The 19897-nt window shown below is 38.7% G+C and overlaps 1 protein-coding gene across 1 annotated transcript in view; it reads right to left on the reverse strand.

The window, feature by feature from the left end:
* Positions 1 to 19897, reverse strand: part of Wdr72 (WD repeat domain 72) — a 175115-nt gene that overhangs the window by 103143 nt on the left and 52075 nt on the right. The gene's annotated exons all lie outside the window — the stretch shown is intronic.

The following is a 19897-nucleotide window of genomic DNA, read 5'->3' on the forward strand; positions in this document are numbered from 1 at the left end:
ATTTCATATTCTTTTCCTACCAATGAGGAAAAAAACTATTATTTGAGAGCTTCATAATTATTTGTACTGCTAAGCAAAGATCAACTAAAGTCATCACATTAAGAAAATAGTAAGCAAATGTGTAGAGTACTTTGCCTTCAGATTAGAAGACAGATATAAAGATTATGACTATTCAACACGTTTCCATTTCTCTTTACAGCAACTAAATTACCATGAGTTGGTAGTTTAGATATGAAGCAGTAACAACTACTAGGTTAAAACAGAGGAAGAACTTTATTTAGTCTTGAGTGTCCTCACAATATTTTCAATTACACATTCACAAATGGACATCTTTTAATATAAAGCCTATAACCATATCCTTCTAAGCTTTTCTGATATTAAAGAAACACCAGAAAATGAAGATTAAAAAAAATAACTTCACCTTTTTTTTTTTTTTTTTGGTTTGGTCAGTCATGGGGCTTGAACTCTGGGACTGGACACTGTCTCTCAGCTCTTACAGCTCAAGACAAGTGCTCTACCACTTAAGCCACAGCGCCACTTCCAGTTTTCTGGTGGTTTAATGGAGATAAAAGTTCCACAGCTTTTCCTTCCCAGGCTGGCTTTGAACTGTGATCCTCAGATTTCAGCCTCCTGAGTAGCTAGGATTACAGGAGTGAGCCACCAGCGCCCAGCTCACTTGACCTTTTAATTTTGCATTCCAAAGTGAATGTAAAAATCACTTCCACTATCAAAAACATAAAGAGAAGAAACTTGGTGGGAGCAGTCATAAAATTCAAATAACAACAGATGCAGGCAGTGATGTGGCCAAAAGGGAACACTACTACACTGTTGGTGGGAGTGTAAACTTGTTCAATCACTGGAAAGCAGACTAAACATAGAGCTCCCCTATGAACTAGCAATCCCACTCCTGAGCATTTGCACAAATGACCACAAACAAGGCCATACTAAAGCTATCAGCACAACCATGTTCACTGCAGCATTAGTTACCATATCTAAGATATAGAACCAACCCAGATGCCCCTCCATAGATGAATGAATCAAGAAGATGTGGTATATATACACAATGGAGTTCTATGCTTCCATAAGAAAGAATGACATTGCCCATTCACAAGGAAATGGAAAGACCTGAGAAAAATCATATTAAGCAAAGCAAGCCAGGCCCAAAGAAATATAGGTTTCATGGTTTCCCTTATTTGTAATAAGTAGAATGTATCTATGATATTCTTAGCAGGGGATTATAACAGACCAATTGCTAAGTGCATAGGACTAAGTACTCCAGAATTTGAAACCAGAAAGGTATCTTTCAAGTATCTTAAATAAGGTATTCTCAACCTTTAGTTCATGAAGTAACCGAATCATGAGAAAAGTATAAGAATTATGAGAAACTAATATCCTGATAGAAAGTGATGAACAGATAAATTTGACTGATCCAGAATTGTTCATTTCTGCCTCTAAGTCAGTACATAGGAACAAGGAACAACCAAGATCTCTTTGTGGATTCCTAGAAGCACATGGAGTATGTTTTCACATTGTTTTTCATGTCTTGTTTTTACTATCAAAGCAATGCATCTAACACCATCCCCAGTCAAACCGCCTGAAGTCAGCTCTATGACCATGTGCAGCCCTGTGTTAGCTGTCTATCAAGATGGCAGCAGGGTGGCCTCAATGCAGGATGGGTCAGAGCTGATTCTCCCAAAAGAACACTGTGTGTCAAGTCTTGCTTTCACTACTACTGGTTGTGTGGCCTCAAGCAAGGTCATTTAGATATCTGTGCTTCAGTCTCTGTCTGAACAATGAGGATCACAACTTTTATCTCACAGGGTCACTAAAGGTTGACTTGAGCAGACATTTGAACAATGCTTAGAGTTTGGGCACATGTGGCAGAGGTTCTACTCAGCTCCTCAGCCCAATGTAAGCTATTTAACAAACATCCATGGCCCTCTAGCTCTGGAATGTGACTGATCAGACTCAAGGTCATTAGTCCTCTGGCTGCCTGGAGCCCCCACTGCTTTCTAAATGAGGCTTGACTTTCCATAGTCAGCCTGGCCTCCAAGGCTAGATGATAAGCAAAATCAAAGTCGAATTATAGATTTGACTTATTTTTTTTAATCCTTCTCTGTAAACCAGAATGGGGTCTGGCATAAATTAAAGGCTAAATAAGACTCCTTAATGGACTATATGACACCAGCAACTTGACTAATGATGTTTTTCTACTATAGTTACAACTGGGATTAAATCCAAACTCTTGACCTACAAGTCTTATTCTCACACTTTTTCTACCACACCCTCACTATGTTTATAAATGAGATTTTCTTTTCCTTAAATACCATCAGTTTGATCCTTTTCTATCCACTCCATCTCATCCTTTAGATATTAGCTTCCAATCTTACCTCCACACAAAAGCATCTCTAAAGCAGTTTCCTCACCTGTTTCACATTATTGTCCAACTCCGTTTCTTTACAGCACCCAGGACATTCCTTATTGGTGTATTTTAGTTGCTTGCTTAGATTTTAGGTTCCTTCCACACCCAACACTAACCTCTGTTTGACAAGTATATGTCCTTTATGTGTGGAACAAAGTTGAATACAATAAATGGTCCCTTACTGAATGGATTGATCAAATTTTACCCTTTTACTGTATGAAGTAGAAGGGGCAGCTACAAAGCATCCAGAGTTCACAAGGTTTCAGTGTGACATGAGTTAACACCAACTATGATTATTATACATTTGGACCTAGAGCCCAGAGAACATAAATGCAGGGAAAGGTGGCAGTTAGAATCTCAAGCAAGATACCTGACCCAACTCCTAGCTACAGTGCTGGTCATTATGAATACTTGAAGAATTGAGAACTGGAGGCATTCAGATCAGTCTCTGAGTAGGTCATGCTAACTTGACCTGTGCTCTCACCATTTCTTTCCCAGTGGACTGAGGAACAGGATGTGCTAGTCAAAGAGAGAAAAATAAGAAAATGCATAGAGAGTGAAGAGATAGAGGAAGTCAGAGAAGGAGTAGGAAGGGACAGGGAACTTAAAACTCTCCTACCTTTGTTTCTATTCCCTTCCTAAAGACTATCACCCTTAAGGTCTGTGCAACACACCTCTGAAGACTTATATAAATAGCTCCTTCTGATTAAAAAACAACTTTACTTGGCTCCTACTGCCTGCGAGCTACCTAATGGGGCCTGAAAAAGACAGAGATGTTTCTCTGTGGTCCAGGCCAAGTTTGAGGACAGCTAATGAAATATACATCATGCAGCACTCTGTGTAGAAATCTTAACAGAGAGACAGAGGCCAGGCACTGTCAGCAGGTGGGTGAGGACTAAGTCCCAAGGAAAGAAGGAATCTGGAGTGACATGTGTAAGAGTCCAGCTCAAACACTTATGGCATAAAAAAGGGGAACAGAAAGGAGGAGAGTTTCTAAACTGCCAAAATATGATACTCTAAAATGCACTATAAACGCATCAGGAATGTCCATATTCATAAGACACTGATGGCTTTTGTTTTGTTTTCACATAGATAAATAATTTCAGGGAGTTGCTGGCTTATACCTGTGATCCTAGCTATTCAGGAGGCTGAGATGTGAGGATATCAGTTTGAAGCCAGCCTAAGCAGAAAAGTCTTCAAGATTCTTACCTCAAATTAACCACCTAAAAAGCCAGAAGTGGAGGTGAGGCTCAAGTGGTAGAGTGCCAGCCTTGTGTGGAAAAAGCCAGTGAGCAATAAAGGCCCTGAGTTAAAGCCATAATACCAGCACATTTAAAAAACACCTGTTATGAGATCTGATTATGAAGTATTACTCTACCTTAAAGCAGTATTCATATATCACAAGAGATTCTGCATACCATTGAAGTACAGGAGTAGAGAATAAGAAAATCACCCATATAGCAGGGAGGTTTGGTGGGGGGGTGGGGGGGGAGGATGGGAAGGGATGGGAAGGGGAAACAAAGGAGGAGGCTACAATGCTTGATAAGAAATGTACTCATTATCTTGCCCATGTAATTGTAACCCCTCTGTACAGTATTTTCACAATAAGAATTAAAATTTTTTTAAAAAGAAAATCACCCATAGAAATATGACTTGTAGCTATAATAGTCCTTAATATCCACAGAAAGGGTAATAGTTCTTAATATCCACAGAAAGAAAAGTTTCAGTACATACATTCCAATTCCATTCCAAACACTTTTCTTCATTTTTTTCCACAGTAATTATGCAAAAGTTTTAAATAAACTTTTTTCAACCTCTTTGGTATTGGCTTTCCACAACCAACAAATTATCATAGCCTATTATCAATTAATGTACAGATTTAAATGATAGAGAGTTGTCCCCTTCAAATTTTCTACCAATTCAGAACTAGATCCACTAAATCTAAGCTATTTTCTGCTTAGCTATTTATTTCTGGAAATAAATGACTTAAATGAAAGCCCTTTAGTGAACCATTCTGCAGATGATTGACATTCCAAAACACTGCCAATGTGGACTTCTACTTGGTCACATTGTACAGAAACATTTAAATGTTAAACATAAATTAAAATGAGACAGTAAGTGATGCTTCCTCAGAATACTGTACATAAAGCACTACTACAGGAAAAGAAAATTCTCCCAGCCTACCAAAAGCACACCTATGGCAACTTAATACATTTCAAATAATTTGTTTCACACAAAAAGGGAAGCCCAGTCACTGAAATATTTTTATTGTGAAAATATCAGAATTTGCTAAACATTGTGATCATGTGATTACCAAACACATACATATTTACACAAACAAAGCTTAGCAAAAAGAACATGTAAACAAATCTGTCATGAATTTAGATCTTTTCCACATCAGGATGCATTTTCTAACGAAATCCACCTGATCACTGGGCAGTGTCTAAGAACAGCTACATTTCAAATTAATTCTAAACTAGACGGGGCTGGGAAGATGGCTCAGTGGTAAAGCACTTGCCTTGCATGCCTGAGGCCCTGGGTTCGATTCCCCATCATGACATAAGCAAAAAGAAAAAAAGCCGGAAGTGACACTGTGGCTCAAGTGGTAGAGTGCTAGCCTTGAGCTGAAGAGCTGAGGGACAGCGCCCAGGCCCAGAGTTCAGGCCCCATGACCGGACCCAAAAAACAAAAACAAAAACAAAAAAACAAATTAATTCTAAAATAGAACAGGTTAAAGAAGAGACATAGCTAGCACATTTGGTAGTCAAACCCATACAAGCAGGCTTCTGATAGTTACAATCAAATTACTAACTGATAGTTATCAAATTCCACATTTCAAAGAATTTGACCATTGGGTCTCATGATATTTATCACCTATCTTCAGTGGCACATGAAGTTCACTACCTTGCTCACAGAAGTGTGTAGACATCGACCCAGTGTCCCTTTCCTAACAAAACCATTTCCCAGTTACTGCATCTTACTCCAGAAAATATATAACTGATCAGAGTCCTGGAGATAACCAACTAGAAAGAAATGCAAGTGTAGGGAAAGGAACGAATGTATAAAGATCAAATTAAGCATAAAGCCACTTACTTTCATTCCTAACTATATTTGAATATAATAAATTCAGCCGCAAAACAGAATGTCGAAGACTGAGCTCATTTTCAATATACGAAGGCCATAATGTGGTAACAAACCCATGATTGGCTTCACATCAACCTTCTATACCTTAAGGGTACAGAATATATTTTTTAAAAGTCCCTGGCCACTGACCTTAACCCCTGTCTCTGACACAGCCTGCAGACATTCAGAGCAACATTGCCTTTCATCGGCAAAGTCATGCTCAACCCTCATATCTAATTCTGACCACAAAACTCCAGAACAACAGAAGGAAGGGGTGGAGAGGAAGATAGAATAAAAAAAAAAGGATAGAAAAAATATCAAGAATTAAAATTGCTGATCTATAGAATAATTACAGATAATGCCTTAGCTTTCAACAGATTTCAACTATTTTCTTGATAAGGTTTGCTAAACACATTAACCACAGAGCATCTATCTATGATGATTAAATTTTCATCATTAACCTCCTTTGGAACTAAAGAGAATTTTCAAAAGTATGTGCTATGTTACAATGCAAAGAATACGCTGATATCTGTAATTATCTGTCAGATGTGGAACATAAAAAATTATACTGCTTCTATGTATTGCAAAAATATTTGCTTTGTATTGTTTGAATTTTTATACCAAGTATATTGATTCATTCCCCTCCCCCTTGCCCTTCCTTAAAGGTTAGATCATTTGTTGGATATGGTCTCCTTGAAGAGATTTGTTTATTATTTTTTTTCACTTCAGGCACCAATTCATTTAATTAGGTTATTATCTTACTGCTTTGTCTGGAATTTTCACTGCAAAGAGGAAGAGTACTAGGAAAAGAAAGATTGAGTTAGGGTCTTCCAAATAAGGGGCTAGGCAAGGGATGAAGATAGATGCAGTCTTGGGAGTTCTGCTTTTCAATTTATTTTGGGGGAAGCAAATGGGGTGAAGATAGGAGAATGGAGCATTGACTGACATCAACTTTCCCTCAACTCATGGGAACTGTTTGCCTTCGGCAAATAAATACAGGTGACCACAGCCCCAGCCAGCATGTCAGGTTTCTTTTGAAAGCACCATGGTTCAGCATACCCACACTAGCGTCAATTCCTTATCAGGTCTGCACCAAGGAACCCAGAAATGTTCACCCATTTCTTCACATTTCATTCATGACTCACACTCATCCATGGGATCTTCTACAGACTGTTCTGCCCAAACACCAACATAATAGGTAGAATTCTAAGAATAATCCCAAATGGCTCTCTTTCAAGTGAGATTACTTCCCTTGAGAATATCAGGGGATAGCACTTCAGGTTACACGGCAAATTGGACTTTACAGGTATAATTATGGTTTCTAGTCAAGTGACCTTAAAAGAAGTAGATCATCCATGCAAGTCAAGTTTCATCAGTTGAGGCCTTTGTAAGCAGAGTTGTATTTGTTAGAAGAAAAGGAAACTCAGGAAGAATAACAGCATAAGGAAGATTTGATATGCTGCTGCTGTCTGAAAGCAACATCTGGACTCAGCCAGCAAGACTTGCAACTATTACAGAAGTCAATCCTACTATGGATGTCAATGAGTAAGGAAGTAACTTCTTCCCCAGAGATTCCCTGTAAGAGCCCACATGACTTTCTTTTGGCCTTGTGAGATCCTAAATAAAGAACCTAGTTGATTTCACATGGATTTCTCCCTTACAAAACAGATATGAAAGGGATATTGTTCCAAGCTACTAATTTTGTTTTTATTATGTAGAAGCAAGAAACCAATGCAACCAGGATAATGGCCATATTTTTACTCTAGATAATATTTACAGTTCAGATCTTTTTTCACTATTTTTATGTGTTAATTTTTGTCTCTGAAATAAGTAAATGCATAAAGACAAACATAGGGGTGCTGATTCTTTAATATGTCCTTTTTAAAAATCCCAAGAAAACATTGTTTCCAAAGGCATCATATATAAGATGTAAAATGCTGTCTTCTCATGCTTCTCCTATATAGTAATCATCATCAAAATTGCCATTATCTGCCACTAACTGGGTATTTTCAAGCCTACTGAAGAAAAGCACAAAGAAACTGAGGCTAAGAAAGAGTAAGTGACAAGGTGTATGTACATCCTGTGGCTGGAGCTCACCTCACTGGCAAAGACACAAAGACTGTAATGAGTTAGTAGGATGTTCAGTTTTGTACATTGGACATTAGAGCATGCATTTAACAAGTCTTAATAATGACTGTAAGCATGCTACACAGGCATGCTTAGTCATATGATTAAAACCCCCACTTTGGCTGACTGTATTTTCTGTACCATATGTGATTATAAGATTATATAATCTGTTAAAAATTCTTTTAAGTTCAGTCCTTAAAATGAAAAGTACAACTTCCTTTTCAAAATCATTGATGAAGGATATCTTTGCAAACAGATCAATCTTGAGAGAACTATCATGGTGGTCATATAAGGGATATAAGAACTAGAAAAACAAAGTATAAAATAAGGAATATGCAACAATTTGATTTTTCAAACTAGACAGTGATATTTCTAGAAGAAAACTGGTGATCAAAGAAAAATCTGTAGAGCCAAATAATTATTTGTTTGAACTGCTAGGTTACTGGGGATGTAACTCAGTGGTGGAATTTACCTAGCATGTATAAGGCCTTGGGTTCAATATTCCACACTGCAAAAAACTAAAAAGAATGAGGAGAAGGAAGAAGAGGAGGAAGAGAGGGAAGAGGAGGAAAAGAAAAGTAAATTGTTGGGACAGGATGTGGTATTGCACACCTGCAATCCCAGGTATTTAAGAGGCAGAGATGGAGTCAATCATAGAGTTTAAGGATATCCAAAGAAGCAAGCTATCAACATGACAACTCAACAGACAAATCAAGCAGTGGTAGTTCATATCTGTAATCACAGCTGTGTGAGAGGTTAAGATAGCAAGTCAACCCTGGGCAAAAAGTGAAGACCCTACCTGTAAAATAAAGAAAAAAAAAGGCTATGCTATGACTCAAGTGGAAGAGAACCTGAGTTCAAGCCAAAATAGTTTTTTTTTAACAAGTCTTTGTATTAAAATTTTCTTCTTAGTTCAACTCATAAAGACCAATTGTGATCTTATGCATAAAGTTTATTTCCTTTGATTAATTTTCACAATGGTGAACTATAAGGTAGTATCTTTTGGGTCCTCATTGATGTTTCCAGGGCTCTGATGCTTCCCAGAGACTTGAAGCAGAAGCAGGACCCACGTCTTCTCAGGGTATAGACCTAAGTCAACAGAATTTGATTCACTTACGTATGAAAAGGGCCTGGAAAGCCACTAAGCCATTCTCCACCTAGGGTATATTGATAAATCTGAGATGAATAACCAACATTATTTGTAGCACACAAGATAAAATCTGACAACATTCTCAGTCAGATTCTCTGCTCATCCCTCCCATGCCAAGAACTTGACCTTCAGATTTGTTTTCACCTAGTTCATACCTAGAAACACAAAAGACCTTTCCCATCTAATCCCAACAGTAAGTTAGTTGATGGTAGCAGTTGGATGTTATTGATACCCTGAGATGGATCGAGTGCATTCAATATCCTTTATCTCTCAGCCAAGTCAGAGAACCTACTTTCCCGGAGAATAACAATCATTACAGTCCACTGAGTCTTGCTATTTTCTGATCGTTTCTGTGGCAGCTGGCTACTGGAAAGTTGCCAGGGAATTGAAAAGAGGCAGCGTGGGGAGGGCAGATGGCTCCTTTGGGTTTATTTCCACTCAGCACTGCAGCTGGGAGATCCACTAATGTTCCAAGTGTCCCTATACCATGCTTGGGGCCTTACTAAGGAGCAGCCGCAAAGCAGTCATCCTGAAGTATGTCTCTCTCAAGGCTGTTGAAGCACCCCACCCCATTACACATCTACTGTCAGTATATAACAAACAGTTCCCATGTGCTGCTCAGTCAGCAGAGCCAGCAGCAGAGCCTCAAGTAGAATCAGACCATAGGAATCACTAAAAACAATCACAGCCATACTTTCTTCATCAAAGGAAAACCCAGGTAGACAGCAAGCAACAGCCAAAGGAAACAATAAAGGCAGCAGAAAGTGGGACTTAATTGGCAAACGTGATTTTATGACCAGAGAGCATTTATTTTTATCATTCAGATGAGATTGTATTGATTTTCCTACTTTTTCTCTGAGCATACAAAATGTTCCAAAGACATCCTGCAAATACCACAATGTATGCTTAATGTATCTAAAGATACCAGGAGAAAAAAAATAAATAAAGGTGGAGTTGAATTTGGGAGAACTTGTGTTCAAATCCTAGTAATGTAAATAAATATATTAATTAAAAGATGGGGAATAGCAGGCTTGTGCCTGAGAGCTGAGGATCATAATTTGAAGCCAGCCCAGACAGAAAAGTCTGTGATACCCATATAGTACCTCCAATTAACTGGCAAAAACCCAGAAGTAGAGCTATGGCTCAAATGGTAGTGGCCCTCCTTGAGGGATAGTGCTCAGGCTGTGAGTCAAGTCTTAGTAATAGCGTGCATACACACATGAACACACATGCACACCCACAAGCTGGAGTTGAGCAACATTGATTAAAATGCTTGTACAGAAGGCTGTCTCTGTGTTTTAGTAGAAAAAGTTAATCACATTATGTTATTTAAAATTAAGTTATTGGTACTTAAAATAGAATAATGTCCATATAAAGTATCATTCTGTAGTTCTGTATCTAGTATTATCTAATATCATAACTCTTCAAATTTTATATGTAATAAAGACTGATGAAAAGTAAGCCAATACTTATTTATTTTTGTCAGTCTTGGGGCTTGAACTCTGGACCTGGGCACTGTCCCTGAGCTCTTCAGCTCAAGGTTAGTGCTCTACCACTTGAGCCACAGTGCCACTTCAGGTATTCTATTGGTTTATTGGGGACAACAGTCTCAGACTTTCTTGCCCGAGCTGGCTTTGAACCATGATCCTCAGATCTCAGCCTCCTGAGTAGCTAGGATTACAGGTGTGAGCCACCAGGGCCCAGCTGCAATCCAATATTTAAAGAAAGAAAATTATTAATAGTACAGCAAAAATATCCACATGGAGAACATTGTATTATCCCATCCTTGGAATTTCCTGTGTTTAGATAATTTCACTAAAATGAGCTTTTGCTCCCTAGGTAGAATTACAGTCCCATGCCACGACAATGTTATGGAACAAGGATGAGTTTGCCTGCTTGTGCGTATCAAAACGAGCACTAGGATTTCTACTGAAGTACAAACATACATTCTGTGAGACTTACAGTGCTGAAATATTAATGATCAGATTTAATTTGCTTGCAAACAGGGTCAAATGCTTTATTATTGTTGCACTGGTAAACTTTTTTAAGTTATGGAAGGAAAATGGAGACAGCCTGCCAAGTAACAACACAGGTGTTGACTTCCCCTCCCAACTGGACTGAGCCCACTGGGTAACTGAGGCATTAGCCTAACAGGAACTCTTAGCCCTTACTTACACCATGAACCTTTTCTCATCCATCTGGGGGAGCCAATAAACTTTCCATTTGGAATGTAAATAAAACACGGAGGCTTATAAAGGATATTAATTATTTTGAAAGACAATCATTATGATGTCAAAATCATCACATAAATATATAGGCATTGCTCTGTAAATGTCACTATGTAAAATAAAAGTCATTGAGAGTAGAATATACCAACCTTTAGTAATGGTTATCTACAAATGCTGGGACTTGGGAATTTCTACTGCCTTAAATCTACAAATGCTGGGACTTGGGAATTTCTACTGCCTTAACATGTCTTTATAATACTTTCTGAATTCCAGTGGATTTTTTTAACCTTGATATGGAATTTACATACCATGCATTTCCTAGAAAACACAGGATGTATGTACTGCATTCTCAATGCCATGTAGGCACCACCTCACTTTACTCTTGAAACTTTTTCATTAGCCCATAAGTAATAATCACTCCTCACTCTTCCTTACCCCCATTATGACAACTATCAATCATGCTGTTTCTGTAGATTTGACTATATTTGGGGTTATTTCCTACACAAAGAATCACACAATGTGGTATTTTGTGTGTTTGATATCAATACTTTCATCTCAGTAGCATGTACTAGTACCTAGAAAGAGGTACTAGAAAGAGGTACCAGTATCTCTTTCCTTTTTAGGATAGCATAATCTTTCACCAAATATTATATATCCTACTGGTTTTACACACACACACACACACACACACACACACACACACACACACACACACACACACACACACACACACACACACACACACACACACACACACACACACTACAAGTTATCCATTTTTCCATCAATGGGCATTTGAACTGTTACCACCTTATGGCATTATGCACAGGGCAAAATATTTGTATCCAAGTTTCTATGTGACAACCCTATGTTTAAGTTCTTTGAGGAGATGCCACTGTTTCCTAGAATGGCATTTATGTTCCCATTAGCCATGTGCCAATGTCTCTACTTCCTGCCTCAATGTCAACACTTGCTACTCTCTACTTTTTTTTTCATTAAAGCATTCTGGTTAATGCAAAGTGATAGCTCATCTGTGACTTGGATTTGAATTTCTCTGGTGGCTGATGATGACAAGCCTCTCCTGTGCATGTTGAATGTTTACAAATTTTCATTGAAGAAATACACAATCAAGTCCTATGGCCTTTTTGAAACTGGGTGATTTTTGTTGTTCTGTATGAGTTCTGTTGAGCCATTAACAGATGTGTAACTTGCAAATAATTTTTTCATCCTGTAAACTCTTTTCACATTATCTCCTCCACCATCCCAGTCCTGGGGGTCTGTACTCAGGGCCTCACATTCATTCGCCGACTTGCTGACCTAACACTCCACTACTTAAGCCATGGCATTTTGCTGGTTATTTTGCAGATAGAGTCTAGTGCAGTTTGAAGTATAAACTGGCCTTGTGATCCTCTCAGCTTCCTGTAGCATAAGCCACAGACACCAGCACTTTTCATATTCTAAATAGGATGTTTGATGCACAAATCTTTTAGATTTTATAAATTCTTTGGTTCCTCTAGTTTATTATGGCAAGCATGTGACATGTTGTTTTCATGTGTGTATTTTATAAGCATTGTGTGTTAAGGAATCAAAGGTAATGAAGCCTCCCGTATAAACAGGGTAGTAATTTACAAAAGCTTTATAATAAATAATAGCTAGTATTTATTCCATGCTATCTGCTATGGAGATTTAACTCCTCTTTGAGGAGGTAAAACTTGACTTGTGAAGACAAGAAATGATAGAACAATTCAACCCTAACAATTTGACTCTCCAGGCTCATGTTCTTTAAGTCCACTGCCTCCTACATACAAGATTAAACTTGGGCCACTGTGCAAATATTTACCTGCCAGACTTCAAACACAGTTCATATCCACAACTGTGTACATATACACACATGTGTACATACCACACACACAACACTACACAAACCAAAACAGCAAATTGTAATGCTGTTGTGACAACTAGGGCCAACAAGGAAGACAGGAAGGTTTAGAAAATAGGAAGCAAACTAAAATTATGTGTTGAGTAATATCAATAATTACTATTATAAAGGAAAAGGGAGCTTGGAAAAGGTGACACAGGAAAAAAATTCCACATTGTACTTTAATGTATCCTATTTTTGTTTTCTAAAAACAATCATCCCAAGAGGGTTCCATCTGTAATCTTCTCCAGCAAAATAATGTGGCTCTCAGAAAATGACATACTAGAGAGACTATTATCTGCAGGATGCTGCATACCCAGCACCTACCTTTAACACACATGTGGTACGAGTTGTACACTCGGCAGTGAATGCAATGTAACTCTGCTCCCTCCTCTAGATAGTAGTGACCCTGAAGAGGACCAAGTAAAATTGTCCTTCAGAATGATATAGTCAGTCATTAGGGGAATTTAAAAAAGAATTTAGTTTATATTCATAGCAGTTCTAGTCACTACATACTATAGGAAAAAGTGGCCAAGTAGAACTTACAGACTAGAGAGTGATTTTTCCAACTTGTGAGACATTTCCTTATGGCAAACAAAGAATTTAACCACAAGATTCTGTCATATTGGAGAAAATATGACTATAATTCTACCCAACTATGCCCTGCATATATTCTATTTTTTAATCTCTTGTTTTGTGCTAGTGCTGGAGCTTGAACTCAGGCTCTGGGAACTAACCCTCAGCTTTTTCAATAAGGCTGGAATTCTACCTCCTTAGCCTGAGCTCTGAGCTGGCCTCAAACTGCAATCCTCAGGTCTCAGCCTCCCAAGAAGATAGGCTAACAGGCATGAACCATCCACATCAGGCCCTGGGCAAATTCTATATAATCTTCACCTGCAAACAATGAAATCAATCTTAGATCTATAGCTGATTAAACTAGGTATTGTCTTAAAATATAGCTTATTAGCTATTAGTTGACCAAACACATTTTATCTTAAGCTCTGAAAATAAAATTAAATTTATATCATATGCTTTGAACTCATGGAAAAGACAAATGCTTCATTTATACACCATCGCCACAGATTGAATATTTTTTAGCTTAGCATTACTAACTGCAGGAACAAAATAAAATTACTTCATCATGTATTAGTTGGAGGTAAGAGGATCATGGTGTGAACCCAGCCCTGGGTAAAAAGCATAAGACCCTAACAGAAAAATAACCGAACATAAAAGTCTCAAGTATTAATACAGCAGGAAAACAGGGCCTTGAGTTCAAACCCCAGTATTGCAAAAACTAAAAAACAAATCCACAAATTAAAAAACAATTAACATTTTGGTATCCTGCATCTTGTATATACACTTGTCTAATTTGGGGAGGGAAAGGGGAAATAACAAAATGCTGAAAAAAGGACATAGGATGACCCATTACAACAATGATACCGACAAGACATTATTTTGAAAATGAACTTTACAACTTCTGGTGGTAGAGTGGGGAGGTGGCGGGGAGAAGGGATAGTAAGAGAAAAATAAAGAAGGGGGTAACAATGCTCAACAAGAAATGTACTCATTACATTTCTCATGCAACTGTAACCCATCTGTGCAGTATCTTTATAATAAAATTTTTAAATTAACAGTTAAAAAATGTAATACACAGGATGAAAACATCCCTGAAGTATGTTATCTTTTCCTTACTCTTTAATCTATATTTTTCCTTTCCTTCTTTTCTTTCTCTCCCTCCCTCTCTTCTTTCTCTTCTTTTTTTCTTGGGGGTGGGTAGGTGGTAGTGGTGTGTGTATGTGTATGTCCCCGAACTGGGACTTTAACTATGGCCTTAAGCTCTTGCTTGGCTTTTTTGCTCAAGGCTGGTGCTCAACCACTTGAGCCATACCTCTACTTCTAGTTTTTTGCTGGTTAATTGTTGGGTCTGGCATGATCATCAGATCTTATCTTCCAGAGTAGCTAGAACTGCATATGTAAGCTACTGGCACTGGGCTCCTTACTCCTTACTGAAATAGGCTTTTTTTAAAAATAAAGTGGTTAATAACTGGAGTATATATTTCCACAGAAATGATGTCATAACTACGGACTGGATCCTCAAAGCAATGCTATAGTTAGAAAGCTTTCTGCTCAAGATCACATGGCCCACATTACCTGAGTTGAAACTTTAAGGATTTAAAATCGATTCACATGGATCCTGAATTCCACCCACTCACTGGTCAGACTTCAGTCTGAACTCCAAGTCCCAAGCTATTTCTGAGATTTCTCCAGAGCTGAAATCCATTGAATACAACAGCTTTCAATATACCTTTCAGAGGCTGGAAGTACCTGGCAAGGAGAAAGCCCACCTCTTCTCCAACAGAAGCAGTGGAGTTATGTATGTGCTTCCTGAACAGGAGAAACCATTTCAGCACTTAGGTTTTGGCAGCTCTTCCTATGAGCTGAAGAAAGACTGCCTGGAGCAGTGATGCATAGCTTTTCCCTCCTCTTTCCTCCTTCAGCTGTCCCTTCTGCTAGCGAAGTGCCTGCCACTAACAGCCTCCCAATTGTAATTTGCTGCTTCTAATCTGTCATCTGAGAAATCAGATGACCAGGGCTGTTAGAACTCTGTGTAAATTAAGAGTCAAGCTCTGAGAGATAGCCAGAGACCCTTCTTCAAAAGAGCTCGTAGCAGGCTTCTTGGCAGCCATTTCCTTTCTTCTCAGAGCTTTTCTTATCTAATTCCCTGTGTGGCAGTCTCAAAAGACCTGGCCTCCATCTGCAGGAGGTGTTCTTATTGTGAGACACAACAGAAAATACACCAGAGGGGGAGGAGGAGACATCTGTCCTGTTGTTAAGGGCAAACACCTGGCCTGTGGACTTTCAGACTTAAAAACCTCTCTGTGGTCCATTTCTTCAAAGATGGATATAACCACATCATCCTGCCTTCCTACCATGGCAGGGAGGTATGGAATACTAAAAATTATAAACTGTTTTGAACATGGGCTGTTATGGAAACAATGTTCCTGTTAAAATAATTACTGGACATGGTGGTGTGTGCATTCAAGAAGCTGAGGCAAAGAAAGAAGAGAAGAATCATCTTCATTCTCAGAGTCCTATAAGGAGGTCTGCTTGTTTTTATCAAAAAGATTTACTGGAACACAGCCTTATCTATTTCTTTATGTATTTATCTAATATTTTCTCTTGACCTGCAATGGAAAAGTTCACTAATCATTCTGGCTCACAAAGCTGAAAATATTTACTATCCAGTCCTGTGTAGAAAAAGTTTTACTGAACCATCTTATCAAAAAAAATCTTTTTATTTTCAAGCAAACAAAGTTTCATTTTCTTACAACACAATATAATTGTTTACATGGTACACACCAAAACACAGACAGAAGTACTTCAAGAGTAGTAATCATTAAGTTCATGGCATACAAGGAAGTCATTTCATAAGTTTTTCTATGTAAATTTATTTCTGCAAGCACAAAAGACCTCAGAATTATTTCAAATTTAATATTGAAAAGGACAAGGTACTCTACTGAAAATCATTTTCACGGTGCATTTTATTGGGGAAATCTGTATTGCATTACTCCTTTTGTGTTACAGAAATGAGGTCCACAGATCTACCCACCATCATCGTCAGTGCCAAACACACTGGGGGAGTGCAAATATTAATCAAAATGACATCTCCAATTTCTCTTCCTTCCTAATCAGGCCTAAATATCATGGGGCAGCCAGGAAATCAATAAGAAAAACTGGATGCTTGCATCACTCCCAACTTGGCAGACCTGTCTTTTCTGCCATGACGAAGACCCCTGGTGTTAGCACAAACACTTGCCAACTTCAGTCCTTCGCCTCTCCCATGAGATGCACATGTCCACCTAGGTGCCCACCTAGGATCCCAAGCTTTATCCAACATGCATATGATGACACCAGTCACTGAAAGACAGCCCTTGTGCCATTTTAAGATACAACAAGCTATGGAGGTAGGAGTGGCTCTAAGATATGCAAGTGCATTCTTTCAGAGTCTCAGGAATAAAGTGTGTATTGATGGTAACAAAGTATTAAGACTAACAAAGTCTCACTGCATCCTCCACACCTGAGAGAAGAGGTGGCACAGGAATTGATCCTAAGCCTTATACATATCCAAACATCAACCACAAAGACTTTGAGCACATAGCTGGGCACTGATAACTCATTCCTTTAACCACAGCTACTTAGGAGACTGAGATCTGAGGATCACAGTTTGAAGCCAGCCTGGGCAGAAAAGTCCATGAGACTTATCTCCAGTAAAGGACTCAGCACCAGAAGTGATGTTGTGGCTCCAGTGGTAGAATGTTAACCTTCAATAAAAGAAGCCCTTGAGTTCAAGCCCCAGGACCAGCACATACCCCAAAAAGACTTTAGAACAAATAAAAATTAGTATTTCTGGCTCAATGTCTTCTTCCTTTTCCTTTCTAGTGTCCTGTCTCCCTCCCCTTCCCCACCATTATCCCACTGATGACTTTTTTTTTTTTTTTTCTGTACAAGCTCTGGGATGGTTCAATGGCTGAGGGATCTGATGTCTATTTTCACATCATTTACTTTCAGGAGGCAGAATACTGAATAAATAGAACACAAGTCTAAGGCCATTCACAGTTGGAGCTAGTGTTGAACTCTAGAGAGAATATCTATTACTACACATAAGAGGCAAAGGAAAGAGACGATAGGGAAAAACAAAGGAAGAGGTAACAATGCTCGATAGGAAATGTACTCATTACCTTACTCATGTAACTGTAACCTCTCTGTACAGCATCTTTACAATAAAATAAATATTTTTTAAAAAGTCAAAGGCCCAGGAAAAAGTGACTGGGGTAGAAAATACACAGATTTAACACCTAAGGAGGAAGGGCATGCCCTGTGGGATCCAGAAATCCTAGAAGAACTTTTTTTTCCCCCCATCATTCATGGGGCTTGAACTCTGGGCTTGGGCACTGTCCATCAGCTCTTCAGCTTAAGGCAAGTACTTGAGCCATAGCACCACTTCCGGTTTTTTGAGTGGTTTATTGAAGAGTTTCCTGGACTTTCCTGACCGGGCTGGCTTTGAACCGCAATCCTCAGATCTCAGCCTCCTAAGTAGCTAGGATTACAGGCGTGAGCCACCGGTGCCTGGCTCCTAGAAGAACTTTTAAAGGACCAATTACAGCTGGACAGTCATGAGCTGAGGGCCACCACAACTGGCCAGTGTTCATGTGAATTCATTTCAACCCCATCTACTAAAGCCAACAATGCTGGAGTTAGTTCATGCATTCTTTCACTGATTTATGGGCCAGTCATATAAGTCAACAAGACACATTCCAGTTAGGCTCTTTTCAGCCTGTTTGAGTCTCAGCTGGTGTTTTTCTCCCTACACTTGTGGAAATATAAATGAAAAGGCTTCTGAGCTCAGATATTTCTACATGCATAAAAAAATTAAAATCAAGTATGATGAAACCTTCTTAGCCAGATGGAATTCCACTTAAGGAAAAAAAATAGTTTGTTCAACTATAAGCAAAAGAGGAATTGCAGAGATTAAAGGCAACTGGTTAAAAAAAGAGTCAGTACCAGATACAAGACCAAGAGGAAGAACACAGACTTATAAGGAATGAGGTAATGCTTTAGGCAAGAGCATGTCATCAATATGAAGACATCAATATACTCATGAGTACAGTTTTCAGCAGTCATAACGTTCAGTTGGAGCTGAGGTTGTTAAAAAACCATCATTGTAGTCAGGTGCTAGTGACTCATGCATCAGAATCTAAGGATTGTAGGTCCAAGATAGCCAGGGCAGAAAAGTCCATGAGACTTTGAGCTCCAATTAACCACCAAGAAGCCAGAAGTAACACAGTGGCTCAGCTGGTAGAGTGCCAGCCTTGGGGGAAAAAGCTAAGGGATGACACCCACACCTTGATTTCAAGCCCAAGAACGGGAACCAAAAAAAAAACCCTAAAATAAAATAAACATGAATGTAGTTCACATGAGATAACTAGTCTCATTTGGAACACTCTCTAGATTCGACACTAGACATACACATGTTTAACATGTGTATTTTTCATAAGAAACACTACCAATAAACCAGCTCTGGGGGATTCATGAATTAAACCATGATGTGTTCTTAATGGTCACTATAGTGATCCCTGTCCATTCCATTCTTTCTAACTTTTAGTTGTCCTACCTCAAGTACAACAAACTGATGCCCACAACTGAACATCTTTCACCTCTGACTCCGGGATTAAATTAATGGAGGTGACTCAAAGGAAATGAAGACATTATCTTTCAACATAGTCTGTTTCTCCTGTGTATCTGGCTAAAAGTGCTTTTCTTGTACCTTATTAGGAGAACCTACTTTCCCTGAACATCAGCCCTTGCTGGGTTTCAGCACTTTATTTTCTCCTCTTTGTTTCAGCTCTATAGGTAACAATTATTTCCTGATGCTGCCAGGGTCTAGGTGCTAGACACTTCACTGCTTGCTCTTGGTCTGCCTACTCATAGCCTTATAACTATTCCTTTTTTGAAATTTCATTATTTGACCTATCTGAATTGAATGCAGTTTCCTGCCAGGACTGACTGAAATATAATACAGAAATCTACTTACTGGGCTGGGAATGTGGCTTAGTGGTAGAGTGCTTGCCTAGCATTCATGAAGCCCTGGGTTTGATTCCACAATACCACATAAACAGAAAACGCTGGAAAGGGTGCTATGGCTCAAGTGGTAGAGTGCTAGCCTTGAGCTAAAGAAGCTCAGGGACAGTGCCCAAGCCCCAAGTTAAGCCCCATGACTGGCAAAAAAAAAAAATTCTACTTACTAACATTAAAATGATGTCTGACAGAAAGTAGGTCACAGTATAAATACCACTATGTTTAGGTAGTAGGATAGGATCGTTTTCCCCCATTTTATGTCTTTTTAGTTTTCAAATGTCTACAACATTTCA

This window comes from Dipodomys spectabilis, unplaced genomic scaffold (assembly GCF_019054845.1).
Source record: "Dipodomys spectabilis isolate Male_0828 unplaced genomic scaffold, ASM1905484v1 ptg000108l, whole genome shotgun sequence".
NCBI classification, from domain to species: domain Eukaryota; kingdom Metazoa; phylum Chordata; class Mammalia; order Rodentia; family Heteromyidae; genus Dipodomys; species Dipodomys spectabilis.